This window comes from Hyaloscypha bicolor, assembly GCF_002865645.1.
Source record: "Hyaloscypha bicolor E unplaced genomic scaffold K444scaffold_53, whole genome shotgun sequence".
Taxonomy (NCBI): domain Eukaryota; kingdom Fungi; phylum Ascomycota; class Leotiomycetes; order Helotiales; family Hyaloscyphaceae; genus Hyaloscypha; species Hyaloscypha bicolor.
The window spans coordinates 3,698,932-3,712,065 of NW_020194555.1; positions in this window are offsets into that span (position 1 = coordinate 3,698,932).

Genomic DNA, 13,134 nt, shown 5'->3' on the forward strand with positions numbered 1-13,134 from the left:
TCTAAGATTTAGTTATATACTAAACGCTATAGCTTTTTATATCATAACTTTTTTTTATTAATATTTTTCTATTTTATATATTATTTTCTATTTTATTTTATATTTAATTTATTTTTCATATCTAATTATGAATAATATTTATATTAATTAGATATTTAATTTTCTTTATTAGTTTTAATTTTATTATAAAATTAATGAAGAATTTAATTCTCATAATCCTTTTATTATTGTATATATCTAGTAAAAGAATATCGAGTATATCTAATTATATAAATACTTTTCTTAAATAGTTTCTAATTTAATAAAGTATTTATATAAATAATTTTAAATTTATATAAATTATTAATAATTAGTTTTATTTCTAGTATTTTATTTAATTATAGATTTAATTAAAAGTACTATATTAAAGCTATAAGCTATATTATAAATTCTATAAACTCAGAATTACTTCTAATTAATTCTTTTTATATTTAATAAAAAACTAGTAAATAATATAGTATATCTAGTTCTACTTTTACTAGAACTAGAATATATCTTAATTTAGGAAAAAGAAATTTCTATTATTTATAAATAAAGTATTTATAAAAATAATTAAATATAAGAACTTTTTTATTAGTTTTATAAATCTTAGTTCTTTAATAAGTATTTCCTTAATTTATACTATTAAATATATTTTATTAAATATTTTTATATTAGTTCCGAGAATATTAATAGCCTTAAATAGTAAATTAATAAATTATATAAAGCTTCTAGTTAATAGACTAATAATAATATTATATTTCTCTAGTATATTAATCATATATATTTAGTTTTTTAATAAGAGATTTTTATACTAGTATTTTTATATAAGAATAATTCTAGTAGTATTTATATATAAGATAATACTTTTATTAAACTTGAGATTATAATTAATAGTAAAGCATTTATACTTTCTTAGCTAAAAACTTAGCTTTATAGAACTTTAGTTATTTTACTTTTATAAAATTATTAGTTCTAATAAATAAAATATTATTAGTTTAAAAGCTAATAATTCCGAAGAGTTACTTACTATAGAGAAGGCAAGAATTATAAGTTAACTATTCTATAGAAAGCTTATTAATATAGTAAGAATAATAAGTTTTAAACTAGTAATTCCCAGCTTCCGGTATACTATATAGTAATTTTATAACTTTTAGAACCGAATTATTATTCAGATTTAGCTTTCTAGTAAGCTTATAAGATAGATTAATATAAAAATTACAATTAAATAAAGTTATTAATTAGATATAAGCTTATAAGATATTATATAAATATAGTTCTATAGTATTTATTATTATAATAGTAATACTAAGAATAATTCTCTAACTAATATATTAAATAGTAGGTAATTATATTAATATTATATATTTCTTACTATTATTATAAGTCTAAATAACTAGTTTTAATTTCTTAAACTCTCTTTCTATATTCTTATTCTTAATCTTATTAATAAACCGGGAGTTAAAAATATATACCTCTTTTAGTACCTAAGATCTAGGAATAACCTCAAATATACTCTTTTCTAGAAAGCTAATAACTTTAACTTAATAGGAATTCTTATATAAGTTATTATTCTATAGAAATACTATAATATCCGGGTTCTTATAAGAGTATTCTCTACTATACTTTAGTAAAATAGCAGAAATAGTAAGAGAAATTATATCTGTATTACCTTTAGCCTTATTATAAGATTTAAGAATAGATTCAAGTTTAGGTTCGGAGTTATTAGTAATAACCTTAATATCTTCTATATAAAAGGGCTTTATAAAGATTAAGCGAAAAGTAATATTACTATATAATAAAGCTAGTATATAGTTCTCTATATTAATAGCTACTAGCTTATATAGTTTATTTCAATTACTAGATTAACTAGTATTTCTTTTATATTATATAAGAATATCTGATTTTAAAGAAAGTTTATAAATATTAATAGTACTAGAACTATTTCGGGTATTTAAGATATTTATAATCTGGTATCTAGTTTAAAGCTTCTGAATTTCTATTATTACTTTCTTAAGTATTACTAATTATTATAATATAGTTAGTAATAGAATATTATATTTAATTATTTAAGATAAAATACTATAAACTAAAAAAGTTAGAATAATATTATTAGGTCTAGTAGAATTATTAATAGCCTTAAAAGCTATTTGAAATATAGTATTCTTATTAATTCTATTAATTTCGGCTATAATAATAAAGTAAATATATTAAATCGGGCTATAGTAGTATTCTATAATTCCGACGGAATTATAAGCTTCTATAGAAATAATTTTGACTTTAGTTCCTATAATATTTATAAGCTAAATAAACTTCTTACTAGTAAACTGCTTTCTAGTATCTACTATAATCTAATTAAAAGGGCCTAAATAGATATTAATCCAATATTATTTTAAAGTATCCTAAATATATAATATACTAATATTTTAAAGCTATTAGCCGGCTTAATATCGAGTACTTTTATTAATAATATAAAGTATAGGCTTACCGGAAATATAGAAAATATTAATAATAATAGAATAATTAAAGCTAATATTATTTCTTAGATTAAACTTAAATTATTCCGGTAATTATTCATATTTCTAGTATTATTTATAGTACTTTCTAAAGTATTTAAAGGCTTCTATATTAATATTATAGCTTACTTATTCTAGTATATTTCGGAGCTTACTAATAAATAAATAACTAAAATAGTAATATAGATATTATAATTTAATTTCTATAAAAAAGTAAAGGTTATAAATAAAGAATTCGGAAATAAAGCTTTATAGAATAGTATTCTAAAATAGGAAAGAGTATTTAAAACATTATATTATAAATATAAAGTATCTATTAGAAATAATAAAATAATTAGTAAGATTATTAAAGTAGATTCTAAGCTTATTTATATTAGCTAAGCTAAGTAGAAATAGAGTCTTTATAAATATAATATAGAATTATATTTGCCTAATTAGTATTTTTATTATTATAGATCTAATAGAGGATATAGATCTAATACTAAACTAGATATTAACTTGACTTTTAATAGTTTTATTAAGTTTAATACTATTATTAGTCTACTATAAAGCTTAGAATTAGTTAGAACTAGTAGTTAAGAATCTAAAGGCTCTAGTATTAATTATAACTCTATAAAAGTAATAAGTATTATATCTTAATATATTATTAATTATAAATATCTAAATATCCTTTATTTATTTAGTAGGCTTTAGAGTATAGTTTTTACCTATTATCTAGTATATAAGAGAAAGAGAAATAAGGTTATCTATAAAGGTATTAGTTATAGAGATAGTAGAAATAAAAGCTATAGAAGTAGCTAGAAAGCTTTTAATAAAAGTAAAATAGGAATTAAAATAATATTTTTCTCTTTTATCCGTTTCTACTAATAAGGCTTTAAAAATATTACTTACTAGTTTGTCCTTATTACTCTTATTATTCTTTTCTTTTTCAAATTCGGTAATATACTATATATAAGTATTACTAAAATATTTATTAAAATTATAAATATTTCGGGATCTAAATTAGTAAATGTTTTTATTCTTAAATCGAGTTTTTTTAGTCTTTTATTTTTCTAGTATATATTTCTATAAGTAGCATTTGGGTCTCTTATATATAAAATATAACTTCGGGATATAATTATTATAATTATAGGGCTTAAAGTAATTATTATAGGTTCTAAAGTTATAGCTAAATCTGTATTAATAATTTCCGGATAGATAATAGTTTAGATAGTTTTGAGAATAGTATTATTAATTAGTAAAGTAAGTTTTAGTAGTAATTTATTACTTTTTCTTATAGGTAATAATAGATAATTAGAGCTTATTAATAAGCTAGCCGAGATTATTAGAAGAGTTCAAGACTATATATTAGTATACTAGTAAGCCTTAATAGAAGGTAATAATCTTATTATATAGGAATTTAGTAATTTATAAACCAGAAATAAGGCTATATTATAATTTATATAAGTTATTAATTAGTAGTTAGACAAGTTCGAATATTGTCTTTTTAGGGTCTTTTACTATTATAGTTACTAAGATAATAGTATTTTATTTATCTAAATTTTAATAATAATAATTAGAGCTTTTAAAGAAATTATAAATATTTATATAAGCTTCTTTATATATATATTGAGAGAGCTAGTTATTATAGAAGTAGTTCTATACTAGTTCCTTTAATATAATAGGAAAAGCTTTTACTAATATCTTTTCTAGAAGCTTTATATATTAGTAAATATCCAGGAAAATAGTAAGTTTTTAATTGAAATTACTATTAGTTCTATTATACTTTTATATCTTGGTATATATCTTTACTACTTTCCTAATAAGCTTCCTAATAGTAATAGTAAGAATTAACTAAGTATTCTTCGGATATAGTAGATCTAGTAGTAATAGTAAAGAAAAAAGAAATAAATAGCCTTAATTTAAAAGAGATAAATAAATATCTTAATTTAACTAGCTAGTTAACTGAGAATACTTGATTTCTTTTTATCTAGTTTCCTTTAAAATAAGATAAACTAATATAATAGGTTCCTTTAGAAGATCTATTCTAATTAAGCTATTTTTAATAATATTAGCTTTATATTAAATATATATTATTTTTTTTCTAAATAATATTAAATAGAAACTATACTATAGTAAGGTATATATAGTTCTATTTAATATAAATACTACTATACTAAAGGTATTTTTAAAGGGTTTATAGTTTAGTATAGCTATATTAATTAAAGATTATATTACTAAAGTCCTTAAAGTTATTCTTAAATAGATTTTATAGGTTCTTATTAGAAGTTCTATATAAGATATACTAATATAGCTTAGTATTTAGATATTCTCAAAGATCTATCTTTATAATATTATTAGTATTAATCTTATTCTCTCATTTCTTAATTAACTTCTTTCTCTTTTTATTATTTATACTAAACTAAGTTTAGTCTCTCTCTAATATATTTATATAGTTTATAGTAAGAGGTATTTAAAAGTAAGGTAGTTTATAATAGGTTTATAGAAAGGGTTTAGTAGTAAAGGTATTTAGATATCTAGTTCAGATATCTAGTAATTAAGATATTAGATATCTAGTTATTAAGATACTAGATATCTAGTTATTAAAATACCAGATACCTGGTTTAGATACTAGATACCTAGTAAGATATTAAAGTAAATATTTTACTCTTAAATATTTTATCTATAACAAGAAATTTAGGAAGTGAAATATTATAATTTTAGAAGGGTCTAAAACTCGAAGGACTCGATTTAATAGTAAAATTAAAGTAGTAGTTAAAAAGCTTTAAGGATATATATAGAGTATATATTCCGGAGAGAGGATTTTATAAATATAGGTATTATATAAATAGAAAAGATAGTTTCTAAAAAAGTAGTTTTAGAGCTAAAAGAAATTAGTTTTAAAAGATAATAGAAGTTAAATAGATAGATAAATAGTTAAATAGCTAATTGCTTATTAATTAGTAAAAGCTAGTATTTTCTCTTTAGGCTACCAAATACTTTTCCGGAGTTAATAATAGTTCTTTCCTTTAACTAGAAGTAAATTACTTGTTTTAGGTTACTAAATACTTTTTTAACTAGCTAAGTTTTCCTCTAATCTATATATATAAACTAATTAGTATCGGTTTACTAGTAATATATAATACTATTATATAAGTTATAGAAATACTATTATATTAAAGTTAGTAAAGTTATTATTTAGAAGTAGAAATTATAATATTATAGTATTAATATATAATCTCTAAATTTACTAAGCCTAAAGGGGTCTAGTCTACTAGTCAAGTTACTAATAGGATATAAGGTTATATAACTATATCCTATTTCTTATATCTTATTACCTATATCTCATATCCCGTATTCTATAACTTCTAAAGAAGTAACTATATTAATAGTAATTTTAAATATATTTTTTTCTAAAAAACTAATAACTTTAATTTAATAAAAGTTCTTATATAGGTTATTATTCTATAGAAATACTATAATATTTAGGTTTTTATAAAAGTATTTTTTATTATATTTTAATAAAATAGTAAAAATAGTAAAAGAAATTATATTTATATTACTTTTAGTTTTATTATAAAATTCGGAAATAGATTTAGATTCGGGGCTATTAATAATAATTTTAATATTTCTTATATAAAAGAGCTTTATAAAAATTAAATAAAAGATAATATTATTATATAATAGAACTAGTATATAGTTTTTCTTATTAATAGCTATTAGCTTATATAACCTATTTTAATTACTAAATTAATTAGTATTTTCTTTATATTATATAAAAATATCTAAATTTAAAAGAAGTTTATAAATATTAGTAATATTAGAACTATTTTAGATATTTAGAATATTTATAATCTAGTATCTAGTTTAAAGTTTCTAAATTTCTATTATTACTTTTTTAAATACTATTAATTATTATAATATAATTAGTAATAAAATATTATATTTAGTTATTTAAGATAAAGTATTATAAATTAAAAAAGTTAAAATAATATTATTAGATTTAGTAAAATTATTAATAGTTTTAAAAGCTATTTAAAATATAGTATTCTTATTAATTCTATTAATTTTAGCTATAATAATAAAATAGATATATTAGATTAGGCTATAATAATATTCTCTAATTCTAATAAAGTTATAAGCTTTTATAGAAATAATTTTAATTTTAGTTTCTATAATATTTATTATAATTTAATTAGGAAAATCTAAATAAATATTAATCTAATACTATTTTAGGATATTCTAAATATATAATATACTAATATTTTAAAGCTATTAGCTGATTTAATATTAAATACCTTTATTAATAATATAAAATATAAGCTTACTAGAAATATAAAAAATATTAATAATAATAAAATAATTAAAGCTAATATTATTTTTTAGATTAAACTTGAATTATTTTAGTAATTATTCGAATTTATAATATTTTATAAGATATTTAAGGGCTTTTATATTAATATTATAGCTTATTTATTCTAATATATTTTAAAGCTTATTAATAATATAAATATTATAATTTAATTTTTATAAAAAAGTAAAAGTTATAAATAAAGAATTTAGAAATAAAGCTTTATAAAATAATATTCTAAAATAAGAAAAAGTATTTAAAATATTTATTAGAAATAATAAAATAATTAGTAAGATTATTAAAATAAATTTCTAGCTTATTTATATTAGCTAAACTAAATAGAAATAAAGTTTTTATAAATATAATATAAAATTATATTTATTTAATTAGTATTCTTATTATTATAGATCTAATAAAAAAATATAAATTTAATACTAAACTAGATATTAACTTGACTTTTAATAATTTTATTAAGTTTAATATTATTATTAGTTTATTATAAAGCTTAGAATTAATTAGAACTAGTAATTAAAAATCTAGAAATTCCGGTATTAATTATAACTTTATAAAAGTAATAAGTATTATATCTTAATATATTATTAATTATAAATATCTAGATATTCTTTATTATTAGTATAACTATTTCTTTAAGAATTATAAGATATAAAATACGGGATATAAGTAATAGAATATAAGATATAGAATATAGTTATTATAATAAATACATATAATAGTATATAGACAGGTATTAGATATTATAAATCTAGTTTCCTATTTTAGATATAGCTTATAATCAGAATTATATAGATTATATAGGATTTCCTAATTAAGTAAAAGGCTTCATATACCTGGCTAAATACTAGGGAATATATAGGGAAATACTCCTAGCTTTAGAAAGGATATTAATTAATCTCTTATTAGAATTAATTCTTGAAATTAGTTATACTTGCAAGTATTACTCTATAGCTTACTTACCTTAACTACTTATATATTACCCTGCTATTATATACCTTATATTCTAATTAATCTAATCTTCGGGAAGTAGTTTATTATAAGGTAGTCAAGCCATTAATAGATAAAACCACTAATAGCTAGAATATTAACTAGAAAAAGCGCCTCTATTATTACTAGGGCAATCTAGTCGGGTACCTAGAGAAGCGCCTAGTTAGCCACTTTAGCTATTACCTAATTAGGAGAAGAGAATAGAATTCAGATATTCCCAGAACTAGCTAGCAGGATAATAATAATAGAGAAGCTAGCGGCGACTCATTATTACATTACTAAGTTAGAAGCAAAGATATAATAAAGAGAGGATCTAGAGAATTTGGAAGCTCAGATTCACTATTTTAAGGATATTCAAATACCTATTATAGAACCTATTATACTACTAGTAATACATTTGGTTTATAAAGCTCCAAAAACCCGAGAATTACTAACTTATAAAAGAAAGAGTATTAAGAAAGCCCAGGACTTCTTCTACTAGGCAGAGTTAAAATAGTATAAAGATAGTAAAATTACCTGGGCTATAGATATAGTAAAGGTTACGTATTATACTTCTTACTTTAAAAATATAGCTAGGGATATCTAGAAATATAGGAAATAATTAGTAGATATTAATACTATAGATTAGGAGACCTTTATTAAGTTTATAAAGAATTCTATTTTAGATCCGGAGAACTATAATAATAATACCTTTACTAAGTTTAAGAATATAAAATAGTAGCTAGATTAGAGTATCTAAAGCTTTATATCTTACTTAGATAGCCTATTAGATAACTTGGGATATACAGGTTTACTTAGTATAAGCAAAAACTACTCAAGCTACTTAAGCTACTCAAGAATAGTCTTAAGTAAAGTAAAATAGAGTTTGAGTAGTGTAATATAGTACTTGAGTAAAGTAAAGTAAAGTACTACTCTAGAGTAACTCAAGAGTAGTTATATAAATATAATAAATCGGTATTTATTTAATTATTAATAAATAAATAAGGTACCCATTAAGTAGTAATATATAATTTAAACTAGAGCTTATATAAGGCTATTTAAATACTACTTTTTTTTTATAAAAAACAGATTTCCCTCCTCGAAATCTTTCTTTTCCTTCTTTTTTCCTTCCCCCCTTACTTCTTCTAATTCGTCTTTAAATAACCCCCAGCTTTTTAAGCAAGATATTATCTTAATAGTACTCTTATTAAGTCTATTATATAATTCAGATATAATAAGAGCAACTTGAGAGAAGAGTTTGCCCTTAATAGCCAAGGAAGCCTAAGAATATATTATGGTTCTACCTTGCTTACCAAGCCTTGCCACTACTTAATTAGGTAGTATAGTAGCACTAGACTCGGGCCACCCCGGAGCCTTACCCAATTAGGCTAGCGTGTCACGTGTCGCATCACGTGTAACATCACGTACGTACTACTTAACTACTCTAAAATATTCTAGAGTAGTTAAATAAAATATTAAGTAAAATATAAGTAGTAAGAAATTTATTTAAATAGAATATAAATAGGGCCCACTACTCTACTCTACTCTATTCATTTCCCACACTGGGTTTACTATAAGAGTAAAATAACTTATTTAGTGACTTAAGGCAGGAGATTTAGGATGAGATTAATTACTAAGGAAATACTTTACGAGAAAGGAAAAAGCTTATTTCTATAGCTATAAGGGTTAAAAATAACTTAAACTAGTCTACTTAACGGGAACGTAATAATAAGCTAATAGGTTAATAAAAGAAAGGAAATTAGAGAAGAAAAAAGGAAATAATAAAGGGAAATAAAAGAGAAATATATTCCTATTATAAGGTTTATATAACCGGAATAGTAAAAGTATAGTAACGGGGTCTAATATAGTACCCGTATCGGGATTTATAAAACCGGGTATAACTTGCTTTACCTGCCAGAAAGAGAATTACTATATTACTACCTGCCTAAATCAGGGAAAACCGACTTGCTATAACTATAATAAGTCTGGCTATAAGATATATAAGTATCTAGAACTAAAGAAGCCAGGAAACAGGTATATCCTATAATAGTTATACTTATTTATACTATAGAAAGCAAGGCTTTTAAAATAAGAATAATAATTAAAGTTACTATTAAGATAAGGAAAAGTAAATAAAGAATTAAAGTATTAGTTAACTCGGGTATAAAGGCTAATTATATAAAGAAAAAATTAGCCTTAGATATAGGTATTCTATTAATATTAAAGGTAATTCCCTTATCTTTACTAGAGGAAAGGAGGATTTATTTATATAAAGATTATATTCTTAAGATTATTACTAAAAATATATTAGGGAACTAAAGAAAGGCTAATATATACTTTATATTATATGATTTTAATCTAAACTATATTAATATAATACTTGAATTCTTATAGCTTTACTAGATTAATTCCCTAATTTCCTTTAGGAAAGTAATATAGAGATACCAGATTTAATTATAGAAGATTAAAGTTCTAAATATTAGGAAATTTACTAAAATAGTAAAATATAAGATATATATTTTTCTATTAATTACTTATCTTATAATAAATAGCTAAAGGATTATTATTATTATTATAAATAGGATAGCTATATTTTCTAGAAAGTATTAGGACCTTTTCCGAATATTCTCTATAGAGGCTATAGGTATACTACCCGACTATTATATAATAGAGTATTATATAGACCTGGAACCAGGATCCTAACTACTATATAGTCCTATATATACTTTATTAGAAAGAAAGCTTAAAGTTCTTCGGGAATATCTTAATACTAGCTTAAAAAAAATAGATTCGTTATTTTACTAGCCTAGCTAGTACCCTAATTATATTTATTTCAAAGAAAAAAGGCGGCCTATATCTATATATTAATTACTGGGATCTAAATAGAATTACTATTAAGAACTAAATACTATTACTATTTATTAGTAAGATAATAAATAAACTTTATAGAATAAAGATATATATAAAGCTAGACTTAAAAAATACTTATTATTAGTTATAAATACAAGAAAGTAATAAATAGAAAATAGTATTTCAAATATACTATAGATATTTTGAGTACTATATTATATTCTTTAGACTATCTAATATTCCGGTAATATTCCAGATATATATTAACTATATATTAGTAGGCCTTATAAATATTATTTATATAGTTTATTTAGATAATATTTTAATTTATTTAGAGAATCTAGAATAATATATAATAATAGTCTAATATATATTTGAATAGTTATAATAATACTAACTCTTTATAAACTTAGTAAAATATAAGTTTAATATAAAGAAAATAAAGTTCCTAGAATTTATAATTAGCCCAGATAGTATAGAAATAGAGGCTAGCCGGGTTATAGCTATTAGGGAATAGCCGGCCCTAAAAAATAATATCCGAGAAGTTCAAGTATTCCTGGATTTTACTAACTTTTACTAGAGATTTATCTATAGATATTTTAGGGTAATAAAAGAGTTAACTAATTTACTAAAAACTAGCGGAAAACTACTATATTAGTTTAGCTAGATAGATAAGACAAATAAGGCTTTTAGGAAGCTATAAATTATATTTATAATAGTACTAATCCTTTATTATTTTAATCTAGCCTTAAAGATTTATATAAAAACAGATACTTTAGGATTTATAGTTATAAGTATGATTTCCTAGCTCTTTAGTAAGGGGGCAGAAGCCAGGTAATACCCTATTACTTTCTATTTAAAAAAGATAACTATAATTAAGAGTAAGTATAAGATATATAACTCTAAACTCTTAACTATTATTCTAGTATTCTATATTTAGTAATATTATCTAGTATATACCCGGTATACTATTATTATTAAAACAGATTATAATAACTTGAAATACTTTATAATTAAGAGAAAACTAAATAGTTAATAAATGAGATAGGTAAAGAAGCTAACTATCTTTAACTTTATCTTAAAATACTAGCTAGAGTATAGTAATTCTACTAATAAGCTATTAAGAAAGCCAGACTTTATAGCAGGTATAAATAAAAATACTTTATTACTTATATTTTATAATAAGCTATAGAATATAAAATAGAGAACCTTATAGATAATAGTAATAGAATACTATATTATTCCTATAATACCGTAATATAAGGCCCAGGAAAGAAAAGATAAGTACTTTTTAATTAGTAAAATACTAAGGAATTCTGAAAAGGAAGTCTATTTTAGTAATGAAATAATACTAGAGATACTATTACTTGAGCCTATTACTAGTATAGCTAGTTATAAATAGTATATACTACGAATTCTAGCTATATAGGTAGCTAGATCTGAAATAGTATATAAGAAAAGCAAAGAGATATTACTTAAACTATTATTATAGTACTAAAGGCTTAATTTATTAGTATAATACTAGTAGTATAAATAGTTCTTAAAAGGGACCTCTATTAAAGCTATTAAGACTTAGGAACTTAATATATCTGGATTATTAAAATATCGGAGTACTATCTATATACTAAATAAGCCGGCTCTTAAAGAAGAATTACTATAAGCTAACTATAATAATCCTATAGGTAAGTATTTTAATACTAGTAAAATACTAGAGATTCTCTAGAGGAAATACTTCTAGTAAAGTATAAGAAAGAATATAAAAGACTATATTAGAACTTATTTTATATATTAATAAACTAAAATAAAAAGATATCTATTATATAATATATTTAGTTTATTTTCCCTCTCCTCTAAGCCATAGTAAGAAATTACTATAGACTTTATTATAGGGCTACCCTCTTCTAGGTTTTATAATAAAGTATATAATTCTATACTTATTATTATTAATAGATATATGAAAATAGTATAATATATTCTAACTATTAAGGAAGTCTTGGCTCCTGAGCTAGCAGAGCTATTTATATATTATATTATTAAAAACTTTAGTATACCTATAGGTATAATCTCTAATAAAGGATCTGTTTTTATAAGCAAGTTCTAGTTAAGTCTATATTTCTACTTAAAGGTTTAATAATAGCTAAATATAGTATTCTACCCGTAAACTAATAAATAAATAGAGAATCTAAACCAAACTCTAGAATAATACTTAAAGTACTATATTAGCTACTAGTAGGATAACTAGGTAATAAAGCTTACTTTTATAGAATTCACATATAATAACTCTATATATTTAATAATAGAAATATTCCTATTTTATATCTTATATAAATTTTATTCTAGTATTAAACTATATATTAAAAATAATATTCCAGAAAAAGAAATACTAGTAATATAGGAAAGAATATAAAGGATTTAAGTAAAACGAGAGATACTAGAAAA